We start from the raw sequence: 7455 nt of genomic DNA, 5'->3' as shown, positions 1-7455 counted from the left end.
TGATCTCCATTCAAGGTAGTGGTACCCCCTCACATTCCCTGTCCCCACTCACCCTCCACGGGAGGGGATTTTAGAGGGTCTGTGCACCAAGGGACAGAATCTTGGGGCCATTTCAGAATCCTTCCTACCACAACAACCAAGAGCATTTTGTTGCTTGAAAACGTAGTCATAATGGTCACTTTAATTCACAGCTCTGAAGAGGGAGGCAATGCCTACATTCTTGACCTAATCTGGGAAAATCATCGTCAACACTGACTGTCACCACTGCTTTGAAATTAGGTATTCAACATTTTAGGATGACTATTCCTTCAAGCTAGCATTTTAAAAGAGATTAACTGTTACTCTTCCATTCTTTTGTATAATATGCCATAAGCAGTACACTTTGACCCCCACCCATGAGGCTGGAGCCCAAGAGTTGCAATAATGACAATCCCCTCATTGGGCTAGTTCTTTAGCGTGGCCCTGGACTTTACTGATGAAAACATAGCACTTTTCTCTAGCCTTCCCAATTATCCACCGAGCTACTTAATAACCTTTATTAAATCTATTCCAACTAAAACTAGCCAGAGTGAATTGTTTGCAAACAAGACACTGACCAAGATAATAGTTAATGGCAGATGTGGTGATGGACAACAGATTTTTCAAGAAATGAAGATGTGTGGCTGGTGAAAAGGTAGTGAGAATCCAGAGAATCCAGACCATGGCAACAGTGGAGAGAGAGTTACTTAAGTTATCACTTGATCAAGGATGGATGAGGAGCCTATCAATGGCAGGACTTTGGCAGGGACCCTGTGATTGCAGTTGTACAAGAGTAGGCAGGAATATGGAAGAAAAGACTGAAGATCAGTCTGGATGCTGCTAATTGTGATGAGAACAAAAAGACAGTGTGATGGTTAATTTTATGTGTCAGCTTGGCTAGGCCACCGTACCCAGATATTTTGGTCAATATATACCCATATCCATTATATGTATATACATTCTCTCTCTCTCTCCCTCTCTCTATTGGTTCTGTTTTTCTGAAGAACTCTAATACAGATAGGCTTAAAGTTTGACCATGACCTGGATTAAGTTATGGTAACAGAATGGTGTATGCCCTTAAAAAGAATGCCTTATGTGGCTACAGACAGTTGTAACAGAAAATATAACACACAGAGTATCCTATACATTGTTGAATTACACCAGCTGATTTCACAGTCTCATCGCTTCTCTTGTATGAAAATGAAGGTATTTAGGGAAGAGTAGTACCACTCCTCAGACCCCTAATAATTAGAGTGGGAGATATGGGAGGAGTCTGATGATTCACCACACTCCAAACTTCCTAATTTCACTGAGCCATTTCTGATCTAATGACACTGTCCCTGTCTTTCTTGAATTCCACATAACAGCCTAGACAGAGGCAATTATTTTACAAGGAAAACCTACTTCTCCTCACTCTCCTCCCATGAGAATCCTCATGGCCTACAGGCTTATTATAGAAATTTCCAGAGGCTTATTACAAAGTGAAACCAGAAAAGAGAAAGCTTGTACACATGAATATTACACACATATAAGCAAGCAAAATTTTGCTTATTTAAATCAGCCAAAACCTGGCAAATACATGGGGGAATGGATTTTGAACATGCTTGAAGTGGACAGATTTTCCAATAATGGCAGAACAATATCTTCCATCCCATATACTCCCCTTTGATTTTCCTTCCATCAGGAGTTGAATTTTCTCATTCCTTCACTTTGAATTTGAGTGGGCTTGTAGGAAAAGTGAAGTTATGTAAAGTTATACAACTTCAAGGCTGGGTCATAAAGAGCAATAGTTTCCACCTAGCTCTCTTTTTGGAATGCTTACCCTTAGAATCTAGACACCATACTGTGTGCAAGTCCAAGAAACCACAGGAAGAGGCCACATGTGAGTTCCTAACCCATGGTCTCAGCTGACTTCCCAAGCAGAGGCTTAGCATCAATCACCAAACAGGTGAGTAAGCAGGCCCTCACTTGGCTCCCCACCACACCCCAGCTTTCGAATCTTTCCAGTTGAGGCCTCAGACCATCATGCAACAACCATGATCTGTCCCCACCATACCCTCTCAACCCTCTCAATTCCTAATGTTTAGAATGCATGAGCTTAACAACAACAACAAACTTTATGGCACTGAGTTTGGAGTAGCTTGTTACACAGCCCTAGTAACTGAAACCGCACCAAGGCAAATGAACATAAATTCAGATTGGTCTGAGTTACTGATATGATTATACTTTTTAAGATTCTACAGTCAATATGCTAAGTCAAATAGTTAAAGTTCTGCTGAACTGGTTCACTGAAATCTGGATTCTGTAGTGGTCTTCCCTAAATGAAGATGTAAAATTGTCTGACAGGGACGCCTGGGTGGCTCAATCGGTTAAGTATCTGCCTTCGGCTCAGGTCATGATCCCAGGGTCCTGGGATCAAGTCCCACCTCGGGCTCCCTGCTCAGCGGGGAGCCTGCTTCTCCCTCTGCCTGTCACTCCTCCTGCTTGTGCTTTTTCTCTGACAAATAAATAAATAAAATCGTAAAAAAAAAGAAAAAAGTTGTCTGACATTATAAAGAGGAAGAAATATAAAGATTTGGGATGAATAAGAATGTTGGTGAATATTTATAATTTGCAAACCACACACACACTATGGTCCTCAAGAGAGCCCAGAAGAAAATCCTTTCACGACACCATCAGTGCATTGGTGAGAGCCAACATCTTTGAAAAGAGCTATTCTCTGTGGACAAGGGACACTGTCATGGAAATGGGCTCTCTGATTAGCAGATCTTTGGTTGATTTAGTAGCAGTTCTTAACTTCAAAAGACAAGGTGAATCGGAGGGGGAGATGAACCATGAGGGACTATGGACTCTGAGAAACAAACTGAGGGTTCTAGAGGGGAGGGGGTGGGGGGATGGGTTAGCCTGGTGATGGGTGTTAAAGAGGCATGTACTGCATGGAGCACTGGGTGTTATACGCAAACAATGAATCATGGAACACTACATCAAAAACTAATGATGCAATGTATGGTGATTAACATAACATAATAAAATTAAATTAAAAAAAAAAGACAAGGTGAACATGATTATGGTAACAGACAACTGGGCCAGCACAATAATCATATGATTCATGAGAAAGTGATCTTTGACAGTGCTAATTGGTCAAGGGATCCCCAGTACAAAAACATAAAAGCAACGCACTAAGATCCTTTTTGATATAAAAACAAAACAAAAGTAAACAATGACAGAACAGTAAAAGCTTCAGAATTATGAAGGACAAAGGCATAAAATGAGCTGCCATGATAGAGTCTGAACCCAATAATCAGTGCCCAGATCTGAGTCATTTCACAGACCTGGAAGCCTACCAGTGAAGGAGGGAGCCCCAAAAATCCTTGAGAAAAGACCCTAAGATGACATCACATGTAAATGATGTATAAATCTTTCTTCTGGCCTTCTCCAGTGGGATCTGCAGCCATTTTGCAAGAATGAGAAAAAGAAAAACACTTTTGGAGATGAATGAACATTGGCTCTGAGCTACAATTAGTCTATGAAAACCCAAGTTTTTACTATGTCCCACTGGTCAAAATAAAGCTAATGGGGGGCAGTTGATAAGTGAGTTTTGTAGACTTAGTCACTCTTGAAGTGGATCTGGGACTTCCACAAAACTATCTTGTTAACATTTTCCCAGTTCTCAAAATAGAATTTGAATAGAAATACTCAGCAACTGGCGAAAGCCCCATATTAGCCCTTGACTCCCATAATAAAAGCTTACATTTTGGTAAAAATGACCAAATGTAAATCCCAACAGGTAGCTACACTCTCAAAATGTTGAATCAAAGGCAGTACCACACACCTGGGGTAACCATAGAGACTAATGGTCACCATTTGACTATTATCATATTCTTTTTTTTTTTTTTTTTTAAAGATTCCATCTATTTATTCATGAGAGACAGAGAGAGAGAGAGAGAGGCAGAGGGAGAAGCAGGCTCCCAAGGAGCAGGGAGCCCGATGCGGGACTCGATCCCAGGACGCTGGGATCATGACCTGAGCCGAAGGCAGACGCTTTAACCATCTGAGCCACCCAGGCACCCCTATTATCATATTCTTATCTAATTTACCTATCTGGCTTTTGCAGAAGAAAGATGGATCTTGCACAATGACAAAGAATTATTTTACATTTAGTTGGGCTGTCACATTGTAAGGATGCTATCATTTGGCAGAGAAAATCAATCCAGCCCCTGGACAGTAGCTGGAATATAGCTATTGATCTGGCTGATGCTTTTTTCTCTGTCCCAATAAATAGAAAACACTAGGTGTAGTTTGTTTTCACCTGGCAGGGACAGATGCACACCTTCACTGGCTTCACCATCTAAGAGCAATATGAACTCACTGACTGTGCCATAATTTAGTCCACAGGACATCATAGTGGTCTATAAACTGATGACTTTACACTAATGCAACCCAGTGCACAAGAATGGTAAGTAAGTACCCTAGACATGTTCCTAATATACACATACATATAAAAAAAATAGAAGATATGAAAAATACAGAGACCTATTACTTTAGTGAAGTTTCTACAGACCAATGATCTCAGAACTTCTCGAAATGTCACCACCAACATGAAAGAAAAGTATTGCACTATACATCCCCTATCACTAAGAAAGGGAAGCTGTGCTTGCTCAACTCTTGTATTTTGTAGAAAATACACATGACATTTGGTTACGCTTCTCCAAATAATTAACTGATCATCCAGAAGTCTTCAAGCTTTGAGTGTGGTGCAGAGCAATAGAACATTCTCTAGAAGATCTATACTTTAAAACATATCCTCAAATTTCAAAGTACTGTATCTTTTTCAGTAGGTACAGCATTTTCCTTTTGAGAAACCCTTGGCTTGCTATTGGACACTGATAGAGACTGAATGTTTGAAAGCAGTATGCCATGAGACTATAGAAATTAGGCAGCCCACCATGAACTATGTGTTATCTCATCTATTGAGCTCTAGTCAGCTATTCCTTGCAGCATTCCATCATCCCTGGGAAATTGTTTATATTTGAACAGGCTCAAGTAGATCCTAACAACACAAGTTGCAAGAGTAGATGACTCATATTCTCAGTGCATCTACTCCTGCCAAGCTGCTGGTGTTCTCTCAAACCACACCTCTGCTTCATTAAGAGAGCTCTATGACTAGGTGACTGGGAAGAAAAATAACGCAGTTTACTATCAACTCCATTGGACATGACAATACTAAGAAGATCCCTGTAGGAACCTCTATATATTCTTCTGGCCCACATCATGTAGCAGTATTTCCTTGTCCCTTTTAATGCAGCTCAATCACCCCTCCTACAGAAGTGGACTGCTACATTATGCAAATCTCACTCAGAGGTGACCTGATGGTCAGTGTAGAAAAATAAATATTCCCAAAGGCCAGAACTTCAAACAGTATACATCATCATCCACTTATCTGGAAAGGGAGATAAGTTACAGGTCTACATTAATTTATGGACAATAGCTAATAATTTCATTGGATAGTCCGGGATATGGGAAGAATAAGATTGGAGAATTAGTGATAAAAAAAGATTAGAGCAAAGACCAATCTAGACTTTTAGAGTATTCTATAGTTGAGAAAGTTTGTGTCCCATGTTAATACACAAAAAGACTGACACCTTATACAGAAAGTTTTCAGTAGATGGTTGGACGAGATAACCTGCCATGTGGATTTGTTAACCTCTTTCGATAGCTATGCAGTAATTATTGAATTATAAATACATATAAATATAAGTAAATATACATAAATAGCTCATGAGAAAAAGTGGTCATTGTTTCAGAGTTTATGCATGAGCTTAACAACTTAGACTTCCTCTCCCCCAGATGTCTGGAAATTACTTCTGCTGAGTGCCCAGTTTGAAAGCAACACTGAACAAACATGAGCCCTGCCATATGGTCCCATACCCCAAAAGGAATAACCAGCCACCTGATGGCAGGTTAATTACATAGGGCCTCTTCCAACATGGTGAGTGTTGGAATCTGTCCTCTCTGAAATTGATACATTCTAGATATAGATTTGTCTGTCTTGTCTACCGAGTTTCTGCCAGCAACACCATCTGTGGACTTACCAAATGCTCACTTGCTGTCACTATAATTCACATAACATCACTTCCAACTAGGGATCTTATTTTATAGCAAAATTATTAGGACAGTAGGTTGATGCATTTACAAAGCATTAAGATTTCCAACCAGAAGCAACTGGATTTATAAATCAGTGAAATCACTTGTTATAGGTTTAGTTTTGGTACCTATCAGGAGATACCTTACGAAGTCGAGATGACATCTTGTAGAATACAGTATATCTATAAAATAGTAACCAATGCATAGTGTTTTTTCAGCCATGGTCAGAACATATGAGCTTAGAAACCAAGAAGTGAAAATGGGAGTGACACTTCTCACTATTCCCTTAATGGCCCACTAATAATAAATTTTAATTCACATCCTTGCCACTTTCAACTACATTGGTTTAAGGATCTTAGTACTCAAGGAAGGAATACTTTCACCAAGAGACACAACAGGGTCTCAAACCACTTAACAAAGCAGACAAGAAGATTCCTATGTTGGCTGCAGGGTTAAGCATGTTTAAAAAATAATAATTACTGCTATACAATGTAAACATGAAATAATATTTCTTTAACACAAGGATTTCCATAGGGTGCTCCTTAGTATTTCCGTGTGCATTAGCAAATATTAATGGAAAGCTAGAGCACCCTCATAGATACAGAAACACCAAGGGCTCAAACCATAAGGAATAAGATTCCTAAGTAAAGAACCCCAGTTAACTGAGCCAATACTAAGCTAAAGATAAAAGTAATATGGAATGGTTAGTTGTTGATGAAGAAAGCTATACACATCAACTAAAGACAATATGCAGAAAATATAACAGATTTTCTGTTTTATCCTTGCTTTATTTAGTACATTTTGATAGTATTTACTTTACAATTTAGTCCACATATTAAAAATATCAAGGCAGAACTGAGGAAACATAACCATCATTACATATATTAGACCTAAAAAAGACTGTACTAAATAAAGAATCTTAGAGTCTCTTTATCTGGGAAGAGGGCAAAGATGTCGTTTATATGAGAAATTGTCACTTTATTGGGTGGGAACATAGTTTTTGTTGCTATTGTGGTTTTAAGTCTGGAAAATGGATATATGTCCAGATAAACGGTGACATCTGTTTTTCTTGACTGCTCAAAACATTTTCAATACTCATCTTGCTTTTGATTGTTTCTTATTTTGCAAATCTTATTTTCCCAGGTGGAATCCCAGAAACTACATCCTTACAGATTGCTTTACAAACAGCACAAACAATGTTATCTGGTTTCTGCCATGTGGGAAAATAGGATCTGCATGGGGAATTCATTTTTCGATGGCGTGAATGGCACCAGAGGTAGAGGCAGAGATGGA

This window comes from Leptonychotes weddellii, chromosome 1, assembly GCF_054177405.1.
Source record: "Leptonychotes weddellii isolate Sample4059 chromosome 1, ASM5417740v2, whole genome shotgun sequence".
NCBI lineage: Eukaryota > Metazoa > Chordata > Mammalia > Carnivora > Phocidae > Leptonychotes > Leptonychotes weddellii.
This window is presented reverse-complemented; position numbering follows the sequence as displayed.